Here is a 14,999-nt window from a genome sequence, read left to right on the forward strand (position 1 = left end):
TCTAAGAACGCCACCGAGCATTGGGAACACGGAAAGCGAAAGGCAAAAATAGAAAAGAATTCAAAAACAACGGAACTACCCTTTAAGGTTGAGGGTGACCCAAAACAAAACGGCAATGTGCTGGAGAGTCAAGAGTGAGTTACGTGTATACGTCAACACGCAGCAGCGGTCCGACATGCGGCGGAGGCGGTGGTCTGGGAAGGGGAAACACGAGAGGGCGAGAGAAGGAAACGGCGGACCAATGGGAAGCTATTCCGCACGGCGTTTAAATAGTGCTCTGGGGCCTCCTTCGTTGCCATACCTCAACCAGCGAAAGTTGGCCGAGGTCTAGCGGAGAGCCGGCGACCACATCCCGTCGGGAATAAGAAATCTCTCGCGGTGACCGCGCGTCCCTTCCCGCTGGCTTTGATCCTTACGCCGCTCCCAGTAAACAGTAAGCATTCAAGTTTGATCTTCTCTTCGCTTTGCTCTGATTGTGATGATTATTAGCTTTCTCTGATAGGAGAAGAGCACGCGTGCTGACCACGTTGTTCTTGTTTTTGAAGAAATATAGAAGCGCTCATGTCGTAACGAGCGATTTGCACTTTTTATTTATTCAAAGTTTGCCTCTCGCCAAACTTATATGCGTGTTATAATGCCGCAACCATTTCACTATGACTACAAATTACTGGGATGGTTATTTTCCTTTCTTTCCCATGTGATGTGAATATATCTCTCGAGCTGTCAGTGTTGACAAAATATTCGGGCCTCAACTAACACGAACTTGCACCTATGGACGAGTCAACGATTTTATTTGAGCTTATCTCTCCGACATCCTGAATCCGGACTATTAGGCACACAGCAACCTGTCTTGTGTCCCGACACACTAAAGCTATTGCGCCTTAGTGAAAGTGGAACTGTGTTCGGTGAATCGTTTTTGACACTGTGTTAGTGCAGCATATAGGGTTTGGTAGGGGTGAGGAGGATGCGCGCAAGTAATCATGTTAATGTTTCAAAGATTTTATGACTCACAAAAATACCGACCCTTGGTCCTCTTTTTGCATATCAATATTAATCGCGACAGCAAATACTCTTTATCTGCTGTAATCGGTAGCTTAAATTATTTCTGTTTGCATGATTTATATAGAATAATGAACAACATTTGTCACTGTGTGGTTCTGATGTAAACTAAATGACTTCACAAAATTTATTTACAAAACAAACGCTTTTCGTAATTAAATTGAACCATGTCTTAATTCACCTGGACAATTCCCGTAATTAGGGCTGGCAACTCAGTGAAAGTTTTAAGTGTGAAAAAATATTACAACGGAAAATTTCAACATGTTTTTTATTAGTTTTTAAACTCTGTCAACAAGTGTGCGTGATGATTATGCCAAAATGTTGAAACATGTCGCGCTAATAAATAAATATGTTGCGGAAATTTGCTTATGCCTAATATCTGTCCACTTTTACGATGTATTTCACCAAGTCAAAGCTTTTGCCGTCAATGCATATACCATTGGAAATTATTAAGAAGTTTAGACTTGTTTATTTATCCGAAGTATAAGTTCATTTATTTTTTTATATGTCCATTTTAATTTCCAACATAGAATTCGAACATTTGGCTCTCTCAAATCGGGCATCACTGTGTTTTAAATTACACCTCTCGGCAGTAGAATTACTCGCGAGGGACTATCGATAACATCATAATTTTTATCACGTTGGATTGCACAGCGAAATCTCAATAAACCTACTTTTATTTTTAAAGTCCACCGATTAGGCTGGCCGTCGCCAAGAACGATGCACTCATTCAAGAGAAGATTTTTTTACACGCCAGAAGTTATCTTTTTCCCTTGAAGATGTGTTCCAAAACGTCATAAAATGTATAATATTTGCCAGACGCAAATATAAATGATGAAAAATTGTTTAATGAAATAAATATAGACATTCTGGAAGCAAAAGGTAAATATGTTTTCTCTTCGCATTTTAATACTGGATGTGAAACATTTTAAAATACTCATATATTGAATATCATTAACCCTTAGAATGATTTAGATAAGAAAGAAAAAGAACGATGATTTTTAGGGAAATTTTGTTTAGTCTTAATATAAGATTTTTGTTTAAGTTTTGTTTAAAGGCGTAGGCCCATCTCCCTAGTCGAAAAGACGAAAATAAATGGCCACTTTCCAAACCACTTACTGCTAATTGACAAAGATAATAAGAGATTGAGAGCTCTTCATGGATTGCTCCGATTATAATCCGTACAGTCATCATACTTTTATTTTCTGTAATTTCTGGCGTCTTATATTTGTGTGTGTACTGTATTACATACGGTAGATTTCTGGATAAATGCCTTGCAGGTGCATGTGATTGAAAAATATAAAATGCTGCTTCGCTCTTCCATTTAATAATTGAAAATGTTATTTTTCCTTTACGAAACTTTATAAGAGTATATATCATCATCAGTATTTCAATCCTAGGATTGGTATACCGCAGCCCACCATTCTACTCTATCTAATGTCAATTCCCTCAATCCCTGATACCTTCTTTGTTCTACGTCCATCTTAATTTGTCCTATGAACATGTCTCTTGGTCTTCCTCGTGGAATCTTCCCTTCTTCTTTTCCTTCTATTATATTCCTAATCAAGCCATTGTACCTCAATGTGTGTCAAATCCATCTATTTATTCTTTGCCATAGAGTTCTCCATATGGTCGTATCCTCTTCTGCTAATCTACATATTTCCTTGTTCCTTACTTTGTATATCCGTTTAATCTTCAGCATTCTCCTCCAACAACATGTTTCAAAGGCTTATGTTCTTCGCTGGTCCACTTTTCCAATGTTCCAAGTCTCGGAACCATAGTGCGCCATGCTCCACACGAAAGTCTTGAGGAATTGCTTCCTTGTTTCCAGCCTTTGGTTCTTTGAACATAGTAATTTTCTCTTCTTCGTGAATGAGTTCTTAGCTTGCTCTATTCTTCGCTTGACGTCGGTTGAACTTCTTTCATCCCATCTTATGCTGCTGTGTAGGTAGATGAAGAATATATATATATATATATATATATATATATATATATATATATATATATATATCATAAATTGGAAAGCAACAAACAATATAGAAACACATAAAAAGATCACTCACACGTTATTTCTTGATCATTTCGTCTTCATCGGAAGATAGAGAAGTAATTATATATATATATATATATATATATATATATATATATATATATATATATATATATATATATATATATATAACGATTGTACAGAAAAACTCACACGAGCGGCACAATAATGGACTGACACAATATAACACAAATAGAATAGAATAGCAACATTTAAAAGGACACTCACACGGTAAATTGTTCGAGCTTTCGGCCCTCTCGGAGGCCTTCTTCAAGTGAGACCTCTGAGAAGGCCTCTGAGAGGGCCGAAAGCTCGAACAATTTACCGTGTGAGTGTCCTTTTAAGTGTTGCTATTCTATTCTATTTGTGTTATTTTGTATCAGCCCATTATATATATATATATTTATTTATTTATTTATTACATAAAGTTGAAAACTAAAGCATAAACATGTAATATTTAACCAAAGTTATTCTGAGATATTGATTTAACGTTGGATGATTAGGCGCTTAAAGTTTACGCTAAATAAATATATGCTAATGTGTCAACTTGGTCCATTTTGGTAGAATATATTTTTTAATGAGGAATTAAAACTAATTGCGTTGAAAACAGCCGTAGCCGAGAAACATGTCGATGTTTACTGTTCACACACATAAAATATATCATATTTGCGAAAATTTGATGATTATTGTGGTATCTACGATTTCTGGTGACAGGAAGTCCTTATAAGATGCCACAGCAAGATAATTTCCATGATTTTTAAGAAGCAATTTCACTTAGATTTTATTACTCAAAGTATAAAGTCCCGAGAAAGTGTCCGTGTGCCCATTGTTTTCTTGCGAAAAATCCCACTTCAACGGAAAAGTAAGTACGGAAATCCCGGCCAGGACGATCTAAGCATTTTTTTCGCACGAGTTTGTCCCTAGGGGGAAAGCGAAGGTTGCTCCGAGCGAAACTATCTCACTGGTCATTTAATAGCGCCTTTTTATAATCGGAAACATTACTAAAAATTGGATTTGTTTTTTTCACCAAAGTTGCAATCTCGGTGGTAAGATTTCTTATTTCATTCAATAGTGCACGAAAAGTTGAAAACAAGATTTATAACACAAGAGGTTTAATATTGACTAGTAATGATAATATGAAGTTCAAATTTAAGTTTTGCTTTAGATAAAATTTGTGAGCGAAAATCTTGGATTTGGTAGCATATTTCCAGAGCGTTAGCTTGATTGTCTCTTTACTACCGTACATTTTTATGAGCCTCGAAAAAAACCCTTTCCCAAGAGGACAAATAATGCTGAGCATCATCGACTCTCAGGACATAACCATCGTTATTCATCTCGTTGAAGGGGAGAAAATCATCAAAAGGTTGTTGAGATTATATGCATGCGCATAAAATATCTGGTGCTGCTAGACACCGGTGTTTAATATTTGGAATACCTTGCATTGTTAAATAATAGTTTATCGAAAAATATTTAGATGCCATTCGTATGTAAAGAGAAATTTGAAGCACTACTACAAAGTAAAATGTACTTCACCGAAGGCATATGAAACTGAGTCTCATTTGATGGTCATATTTTGAATAATTATGTGTTTACTTGGTAACCTGCAACATAATATGGTTTCATTATATTGTAATTTTAAACTTAGAACACGACTATACTAAGCAAATTATTAATTAAATAAGTATAGAGAGAGCTAAAATTCGTCAAAAATATAGATATTTTTTGGTAAAAGTAACGATAGAATTATAAATGTAGATTGAAATGATAGGTTCAGTAGTTAATCGCCTGGCTCATGCAATCACTAAAAATCTCGGTGAAAAAATTATAATCAATTTCTACTTGTAATAGTTACTTGTTACCGTGCTTTCACATGACGAGATTAAACTTACTGTAGCACATCCCAGGTTCTACTTCAGCATGTAACGAACTTTCGGTAACGTAAAGTTAATGTGATTTTTAATGACAACACCGTTTAAAAATGGCTTAGTTTAGAAGTCCTTAAGTTTTTTTTATTATTTTAGCTAGCATATGTGTAATTTCATTTTTCGATATCGAAATGAATTGGATGCAAGAATAAAAATCATTAGGTATCAATAAAACAGCTGATTGAATAATAATAGATCCTCTACACTGCTAAATAAAAATAAGTCAAACAAACAAGCAGCTGAATTCAGCGTAATTTTTTTTACATGTTTACCTTTCACAACACTCATATCACTTCTGCTTCCTCTTAATTCCGCAAGTTATAGCTGACGACGCCTTATTAACATGCCATGCCTCATGCTTTGTTGTTCGTGATATTATTATGCAACGTGGCGACAGTCACTCGCGCGCAACTGAACCTTTCCTCCACGATGAATAGGAGCAAACGTTCGAGTTGGTAGTTTCTCCCCTAAATCGAGTCCGGGGATCCGTTAGCCTTGATTTTATCTCAGTGTATTTCCCTGCGTCCACTATCGGACGGGCCTCGCACCTCTGGCCGGGCCACTATTCGGTCGTTGCACTCCGAAACTGTCACCAGAGTTAAGCGTCGGACCCGGCCCTAAATTCACCTCGACAATCCACATCCCCGCCAATCATCCCGCAATTGCGGTTGGCTTTTCAAGGTCTAGGGTCAATTGACATATCCCACTAGAAAGGGAGAAGGTTGCCCAAATATTTGTCAACGCTAAGCTGGTTTGCCCTCTAACCCAAAGTTCACCTATTTACTGTAGTTTTGGCTCGAGTGATTGACCTAGATCAAAGGAGAAAATGTGACTGAATGACTTTCCTCTCAGCGAAAGTGAAACTTTCACTCTCGTCCTTGGTGTGCGCGTGGAAGACGTGGGGAGGAAAAAAAACCTGAAAATTGAATAAAGTAAGAGGTGGGGATGTGGTCACAGTGAGGTCATCCTAATGCTGGGGCTCCCAGGACTATTTGAGTTAAACGCTAAAATCCTAAAACTTGTTGCGGTAACTTTCCGCTTGCCTTCGCGGAATTGCCAATCTCGCAAGAAACCTCTTTTCGACAATTCTCTTTACGTTTACGGTAAGAGCAGTAAATCAAGGTGAGTTACGTCTGGCAGTTTGTTCCTGCAATTAACGCTCATGTTGCGTCACCCTTGAAAAAAAACAGACATAATCCACCCTTTATCGGATGGAGAAAGTTTCATCGGGATAATATGCGTAATTATATTAAATCTTTTAAAACATGGCCAAGATCCAAAATTTACAGTTGGAGACTACTTATTATTATAATTGATGTCAAACTCTTGAGAGGGAAACACTGTTAATCAAGGCGATTCCAGAAATGTAAATTATAAATGAGTTAAACAAATTTCAAATTATATTTTTTAAAGTGAGTCAAAGTTCTGGGGAAAGCAACATAATTAGTTTAGTATAAAAGTTGTTTTTGACGATTTGCTTGTTTTCTTTAGATGTTACATTATTCAAAATCTTGCTCACATTTCATCAAATATCAATATGAAAATCGATGATAAAACAACAATATGGGACGAATCATTAGCTCTAGAATTAATAAAAAAAATGTGAGAAACAATGGCACTGTGTATCATATCCATCTAGCAGACCCAAATGTTAAAATAATCCAATCAGGAAGTGGCATCAAAAAAGTCACAATAATTTACCCATCATTTTGTATGCGACAACCAGGGGTATAACGTTATTAAAAAAAGTAAAAATAGGAATTTATGGTACTGAGACTATAAGTGATCTACTGAAGCCTTGTATCCTATTCGTGGATAAAGATTATAACTATATTAATGAACGATTGCACTGCAGCTTGGTCTAGGTCAAGAAACCTAACGCAAGTTTTATTGGAATATTTCCACTTTAAAATTAATGTCGTAGTTTACGAGATGATTTTGCATCAGTTCCTCTACATAAAAATGAAAAAGCATACCAAGACGGTCCTCTCGTCACGGCTCATTTCTGCAGTATTTAAACTTTTAAAATTATGCAAAATCATTCCACTTGGTAAGATGCTCTCAGTTGATTATTTTGACCTTTTCTTTGCATCAAGAAAGAGAGAGCGAATGGATTGAGTGAGATATCATGGTTAAATTAAGTGGAAAATTCGCGGTAAAATAGCATTTTTTAGCAATTTTGAAAGAAAGTCAAGAGTAATTGACAGCACATACATGTATATCCTAGTCAATCTACAAGTTTAAATCGGTACGATAATGACTATTTCACTAACCACTCGTAACGTGGCGAGCAAGAAAGATTTAATGTAACTTTTCGAAGAAAATACGGCTACCATGTATTAATGGGCGTTCCATTTTAATCTGAGGAATAAAAAATAAATCCACTATATTCAGCACCATTGTATTTCAATTAATTTATTATATATTATTACGTATGAGTAGTAAAGATGATAATAGTAGCCACTCCTTAATCAGTTAAAAACAACAACTATTAGCAGTAAAGTAGATATCCGTCAAATATTTAAAAAAAACTTGTGAAAAATCTTATAAATCCTTCCTTTCACATAAGTCATATGCTAACTTAGCCTTTCTGTTAAGAAACAAATAATCATGATAATAAAATGGAAGTAGCAGAATTTTAAAAATACATTTTTTTTACCTGACCTCAGGATTTGAATACATTTATTTTCCAAGTTTTTCATCAAGCCAGCTTGAATCCGGCTTGATGTGTCAGCTTGACTCTGGCTTGATCTCAAATATGTGTGCTAATTAATAAAAAAATGAAAACATTAGTTACTCTGTGCTTATAACACTACATTATTATACCTACGAAAATTCTTGTGACTTTTTCATATGTTTGTGTTAGTGTGAAGCAGATCGGGACAATTCTGCATATAAAAGTCTTCTACGTGGGGCTTGATTTCATAACGTTACCAAATGGGGCATTAAAAGAATTCTTCGTTGATACAACCGATCTCGAACACAATCTATTCGATGACAGGCGTGCGGTGCCAACTTCCTGGTTGAGATCGCTTAGGAGGTCTCGGTCTTGAAAACATGAGTTGATCCCTCGGAAAAAGGAACACGCAACATATATATCTTTCAGGTCCATCGTCGTTTGTGGACGAAGACCAACGAAATCATCTTGTTGTATTCGAACATGGTAAACGCTCAGAATCAATCCGCATTCGAATATGAGTTAATTAATGTTGGTTGTTGATTACAGCGTAAGGAAAGAAATGCGACGTTAATGGATGCATTTGTTCTCCTAACCTTGAAGGCCCACCATTACTCCCTCCTACTTAGACCAAGAAATATGACTTTTATGCAATAGGGAAAGGATTCTGAGCAATAGGTTTTGCCTCGCCTTTTGGACTCACGTCAGTAATGTTTAAAACTGTTGTGATATATTTTTTTTTGAATAGCCCGGTTGGTGTTTCAATCCGCAGCATTTATATTAAACATACAATAAACGCATGGATGATGTTAATTTTGAAACTGTTTCATAGAAATACTGAAGGAAGGCACTCTTTGAAACATGGTACGTGGATTCGGCGGATAGGGAAGACCCAAGAGGCTAATAGAGGTATTACGCAGCAAGGTAGTTCAGGGAAGGGCTGAAGGGAAAAAGACAATAGGTACATGGAAATGAAGAAACTTACGGGTTGGGCACATCTTAAGACACAATAAATTTCTGCGGAAAATGAAAGGAGGGACTGCCCCGCGAGGAAGAGTAAGGGACTAATTTCTAGATCGCATAGAGTTATATCACACGAAAAATTTACCTGGACGCAAGAGAATTAGCAATGGGTGCAGAATGATGGAGGTTGAAGTTCAAAATTTACGATTAAAATACTGATGAATCACGGCGTTTTACATATAGCTGGAAAACTCTTCCTTTTAGTTTTATCTCAAAGATATTACAGAAAGAAATGTGATGATTCAATTCCTCAAATACAGAGACTGCTATCACTGTCTAATGAATATGTGTATTTCAGTAATCCTGTACAATTGTTTTGAAGTAAAAAGTATTCCACAATGTAAAAATAATTTCGACTGAAAAAATATTTTTTTCTGGCTACTGAACCGTATTCTTAACAACTAATACCTAGGATTTTCATGGAAAAATAATAATTTTAATTTACAAAGAATGAACATTTTTCACCATTTAAATACTTCACCGAATAGATATGTAGAGTTTTAGATTTTTTGTACTAGGATATTACGAGTACTAGATTATTTCGTATATTGTAATTAATATTGGGAAAACAACGGGGCTTGCAAGTTAGTGGTTGTGAACTGAAAAAATGATGGATTAATAGCGATAATATTATAATCCCAAATATAATAACACCAAATTTTTACCTTCGTCTATTTTTCACGCATAATATGGCATAAATTCGCTGTGAACGTTTCAGTCATTTTGGAATAAATCTCTTGTGTAGTTGCTTAATTCACTGTTTAGAGAATTTTCAACTGAATTCCTTGAATTTTTCACTGAACGTATTATTAACAGGTTTATCAGCAGTAAAGGCTAATTTTGATGGGGGAATCGATAGGATAGTTTCTTGATTTCAATAGGTTATTTAGTTCTACATTATATTATTTCTTTGTCTGATTAGTCCCAAGTATTATTTAGTTCATCTACTTCTAGGGAGCTTATATCCTGTTTACATTTCCGTTAGAACGTTTCAATTCCTATTAGAATTTTGTTGAGATCATATCATAACTTAGCATTTATCATTAATTTTCTGGATATTTTAAATATTCATTTGCCGGGTGCACTTGAAAGCAAATCCATAACTAGTTTTTACAAGCACAAATTCAACTTCTCGATCTTAAAAATTTCAAAGATTCGGACGATAATCAGTTAAATTTAAACATATTTGCTAAGAATGTGGAGACATGCGATTTTTAGCGGATTTCTTGATCTTAAATTTTGTGAATACTCCATACTTGATTTCGTGACAGCAATAGTAATTTACAACTATGTTTGGGACGCCGCATCTTGCAGTAAAATTTTGGTCAGAAGATTTGTAACATGATCTATTGAACAGAACCTTACACTAAACTTTACCTATTGACACGGAATTTTTTGAGGATAAATAATATGAATTTACATTAACGCGTACCTACAAAACGTCCACAGTTTCATTTTGCGACGTTTATGCCCTATTTTTCTTCCTTTCCAGATTTATTTCGAAAGAAATGATAAGAGTAATCATTATTTTTGTTTTTCACCAAGCAAATGTTTTTATGGTGATGTTTTTTTGTAAACACCTGCTGCCTTTTCAAGGAAGAGAAATCGATCAGGGTCATTGTACCTTTTGTGGTGACGGTTGAGAGAATCACAACAAAAAAAAACAAGCCTTCTGGGGGATTGAGTCATATCTCTACTTTCACGCCAAAACAATTGTTATTGGCCGCATTCTTGCAAAGATAGGGTGTCATTGGTGGAGCTGGAGGATTAGCTACACAGAGTTCCCACAAAATGGATCTCTGAACAACCGTAGAATGTCCAACCCTGCCATTATATTGACCGCGTGGCTTTTAAAGTCCCATTTACATTCTCATTCAATAACGCCTGCTTCAAAACTCTTCCGCATCATTATCATACCACATGATACGGAAAGCGAATGATTCAAATTTCCTCATCGTTTCGACATTTAAAATCAGATTTTCAGTAGATAGTAGATTTAGGTGAGTTGAAAGGGGCGAGTGCCCATCAAAGAAACAGACGCATAGAAATGAAGTGGTGTCATCACTTTGTACGAGTTGATCTTCGATTTTTAAGATTTTCCAGAAAATGAAGCAACATATATGGATTACAAAAATAAGATGATGATGAGGTGTTTTATTATGAGGTGAATTCACTCATTAGTTGCCGATGACGATAAAAGGAGGCATTAAAATTACGTCTTTTGCAGCCACATCTGAACCGCAGGCGCAGAGAAGTCTGTGTGTACCAATACGGTCACGACGGCTCGTGGAGCTCAATTAACATGCATTCTGCCATCAATCGTACAAGAGAAACAGGTTAGAGATGAATACTCTGGTGTGCTGGTATCTGGTCTATGGTAGATCTATTGAAGGAATCGGAAATTCCAAGACGCCGAAAGGCTCAAATATTCTTTCGAGTGATGAAAAAATATTGGACTTGGCTTCAGCCACCGAAGGTTTTTAAATCTCTTCGTATATAGGTGATTAATGTTTTATTACCGTTTTCGCTCTTCACGAGAGTCATCTGAAGTGTGTGACGTAGGGAGATTGTAATTAATTACCGTACAATTGCCATTGCACTTTAGAATGAATATTAATATTGACTTTCAGGTTTTTATTTTTAATAACCGGTCCTCTTATCTGGTCTCAGATTTCTTGAAGGGGTGAGTCATGAAAACGATTCGCATAGCTCACATATTGAACCTATATGCTTCACGGGATCTTCAGTAAAATAAGATCTGGGGAAATAAGTCGAAAGGTAGGAGCGGGTACTCGCTCCCTCATCCAGCTCAAAACCAAACCCCAAGTATAACGATGTGCACGTAAATGCTAAGACCTATACCTTAAGTCAAACTGATTCAGATAAAATTATAGGTTTTTAAGTTCCAGAAATAACGCATGACTCGATTTCAATGTGAATGTGTTAATGCGTGTTATATTAAAAGAATATTTTTCACTGACGCTCTTTTACTTTTGTGACACGAAAGATTATGAATGCCTGCAATTATTTTAATTCGATTTCAGAACCTGAAATTATATTTTAATGTGTTTCCAGATTGATACGATCAACCGTCTTAGAGTGCATTCCCGAAGTATCCGAAAGAGAGGGATTCTATTTTATGAGCATACATTGTTTCCATACGAGAGTACGTGTGCCCATGTTCAGCAAAACTCAATCTCACACCTAACTCACCACAGTCTGTATCGTTCTTTACGATGCGCGATTTAAACGAACTAGTCGATGTAGAAGTTGAGCCAAAAAAGACAGTCAAGAAAATTGCTATTTAGGCGAAAAAACATTTCAGTCATAAAGCCTGGAGATGTCCGTAATGTGGCAAGCATTACTTTGAAGTTTTAATTTTTTCATACACTAATCAGCATATTAGAAAAAATGGTTTCACGACGACCTGGCTGACTACTGTCTTGAAGATTAGATGGGACTTAAAATTTGGGATAAAAATTTTTCTTTTCAAATTCAAAGTCACGCATTAAATATGAGAGAGGCAATCATGAATATAACCAGGGTTTACGTCCCGCAGTTTTAAGTCAGTAAGTACAAATAGTTGATGGCATGACAATCGGAAAATATGCGAATCTAAACGACCGTGCGAGGTAAAAACAATTTCCCCGCCAGAGGATGCGTCGAACCGTAGGTTCCTCGAGATAAAAAGTCGCGACGACATAGATCGATAAAAGAAGAACAAGGAAAAAGAAATGGGTACTCAGTTCCTTATGTAAGATGCAGGTACTACCAGTTGAAGTCAGATCTGACAGAGAAGTTATAAAATCAATAATCACAATTAAACGTCACTTCAGCAACTTTCCATGAATATGGCGGAATACGTAGTACCACTTCAAATGCGCGCTTCAACTTCTGAAATGCTGTTAAAATAATTTATTCTTAAAAAAAATTTTGTCCGCAATGTTAACGCATGGAATCAATCTATTAGCACATTAGCGTTCTCGTACCAAAACCTCTTTTGAACCTGTTCGGTAGCTATTTGAATTAGGATATGGTCATTAACTTTTAACCTCCCCTTTGGCACGGAAGCTTGTGATAATCATGATGCTAATTCAAATTTCCTTTATTTTATCTCAAAATTAATACGTATATTATTCAGCATAATATAAGGTATCGAATATTACAATCGATCTGCTCCCTGATATTTTTTGGCGTCGTAAGGAATAATTACACGAAATAAACCTAGGTGTATTAGGAATTCAATTGGTAGAATATTAGATTAGAATATTAGGAATTTAATTGGTAGAATGTCAGTGAATACGAGAGTAGTACATATTGATTCGTATTTCAGAACAATACATTTTACAATATATTAAAAAAACAAGATATTGAGATAATGGACGAAATATTTTTCAAAATACATATAATTGTGTAAGGATATCAAAAAAGGTATAGATTTTTTCTATAGCAGATTAACACAAACAAAAATAATACTTGCATAAACTACGGATATCAAAAATATCATTCAGTACATTGTGAATGCCTCCATGCAGTATTACGACTGTAGAAATTTGTCTTTTATGTGCATCGACAATAAGAATAGCCAAATGTGAATTATTAAAGTTATCACTGTTATTCTGTTTACAATTGGGTCACGCGAGACCAATAGACATCACACTCGCTGATCCTTTATTTTCACACACCAAACCTCCCGCGGGCGCATAAAAGCATTCAATCATAGTGAAGAAATTATTGACGCATCATGATGGTGAATGCTGGCAGAATAATTTCAGTATCGTGACTAATCAAAACATCCTATATTTCTACGAGTTCCTTTATTTATGGAAAGCTTTTATTAGTCAAACTCGACGGATGTGCGGAACACTACGCGATCCAGACCAGGGATTTCGTGTGATAACAAAAATTGCAGTTTTGCCATGACGTTGTATGTGGAATTCTCGAACGTCAACGCTTGTGATTTGCCGCAGTGATAAGCTCGAAAAATATGAGTGACACTGCAGGGGCTACGTTATTTTTGTTCGCAATCAATAAACTGAGAAGGATCTTTGAATGAAAAATACAAGCTTGGCTTGTTACTAGGCTTGGCGTCATAGTGGTTAACACCTTTTATTTCTACATATTTTAATAGGAATAGTTGATTGTTTTTAAATTCCATAAATAAACTGATTAAATGTTTCTTTTTAATCCATGAGAGGTGACCTGGAATGGCTTGTAGTAGTTATCAGGGGTCATATTTTAGGGAAGAGGTCACTAAGGGGGTCTCCTTCCATAGATCGTAAATTGTACCCTCGCCAGTCGTTCACGAAGTGGGAACTCGAGCGTGGGTTCAGTTTATAGCTCGGCGAGTAATGGACCTCTTAATGGACTCTAACCTGATACTGAGCACCTCTGACCATATAGCAATACTGCACGAGTTGAGCACTTTACTCATGACATTAAACAAGACAAGGTTCAATGGGATTAAGAATGGAGGGAATAAAATATATTATTTGGTCTAAATACGTTACAGCCTTCACCTCAATGCTCCCAAACAAAAAAATGACATAGAAAGATTTCCACTAAATCTTTCACATTTACTGTGAATTGATTTCTCTCAATAAAATAATCATATTTTGAGGAGGTACGGAAATATTTCCAACGCCGACAAATTTTCTATGATTCTGAGAAACATAAGAGTCTTTGTTTTGGACTTTGTTATGCCATGCATGAATTTTTTTACTTACATGTCTGTGATCGGTCATTACTATCGATGAACTGGCTTAGACATTATGTTGCTATCTGTAGTAGCAAGTGATAAACGAGATTATCAGATTCAACGCGTTGGAAAACTGTGCCCAAATGGCTACTTAACAATATATGAGTTTTGCCGAGGAACATCAACCAACTACAAACAGTATAAGAGAAAATATATTGTAAAATAATATGACTCACATATTTTCAGCATTCCACTCTAGCAATTTCGTCCTTCTGTCACATTTTGAAGGCGGTAAATTCTTTTCAGTTCTGGGTTGGAAGCTGAGATTTATTTGTTCGCTTCGCAACTACCTGATTAAAACGCAACTGAATTAAATCTCATCCGAGATTTCGCATATATTCCATTAGGAAATGAGATTTATTTAACACAAGATTCAGAAAGGAAGAATTATCTTTTGTTTTCGCGATTCGGGGAAGAAAAATGAAGGTAAGAATCTGTATTGGGAGAACTCGATCATCACTAAACGCCTTCTGGTGGGACAATTTCAGAAACGTTAGGATAACTCCT

At 35.9% G+C, this 14,999-nt stretch overlaps 1 protein-coding gene across 1 annotated transcript in view; it reads left to right on the top strand.

Annotated features, from left to right (window-relative positions):
* The first annotated feature begins 307 nt into the window (after nt 1-307).
* The window catches only part of LOC139690410 (aminopeptidase N-like), a 45,414-nt gene continuing 30,722 nt past the window's right edge, over nt 308-14,999 (top strand). The window contains exon 1 of the mRNA XM_071587851.1: nt 308-433. The gene's annotated coding sequence lies outside the window, so the exon portion shown is untranslated. The remainder of the gene's footprint in view (nt 434-14,999) is intronic.

Source organism: Hetaerina americana, unplaced genomic scaffold (genome assembly GCF_022747635.1).
Source record: "Hetaerina americana unplaced genomic scaffold, ioHetAmer1.1.p SCAF_3, whole genome shotgun sequence".
Classification (NCBI taxonomy): Eukaryota; Metazoa; Arthropoda; class Insecta; order Odonata; family Calopterygidae; genus Hetaerina; species Hetaerina americana.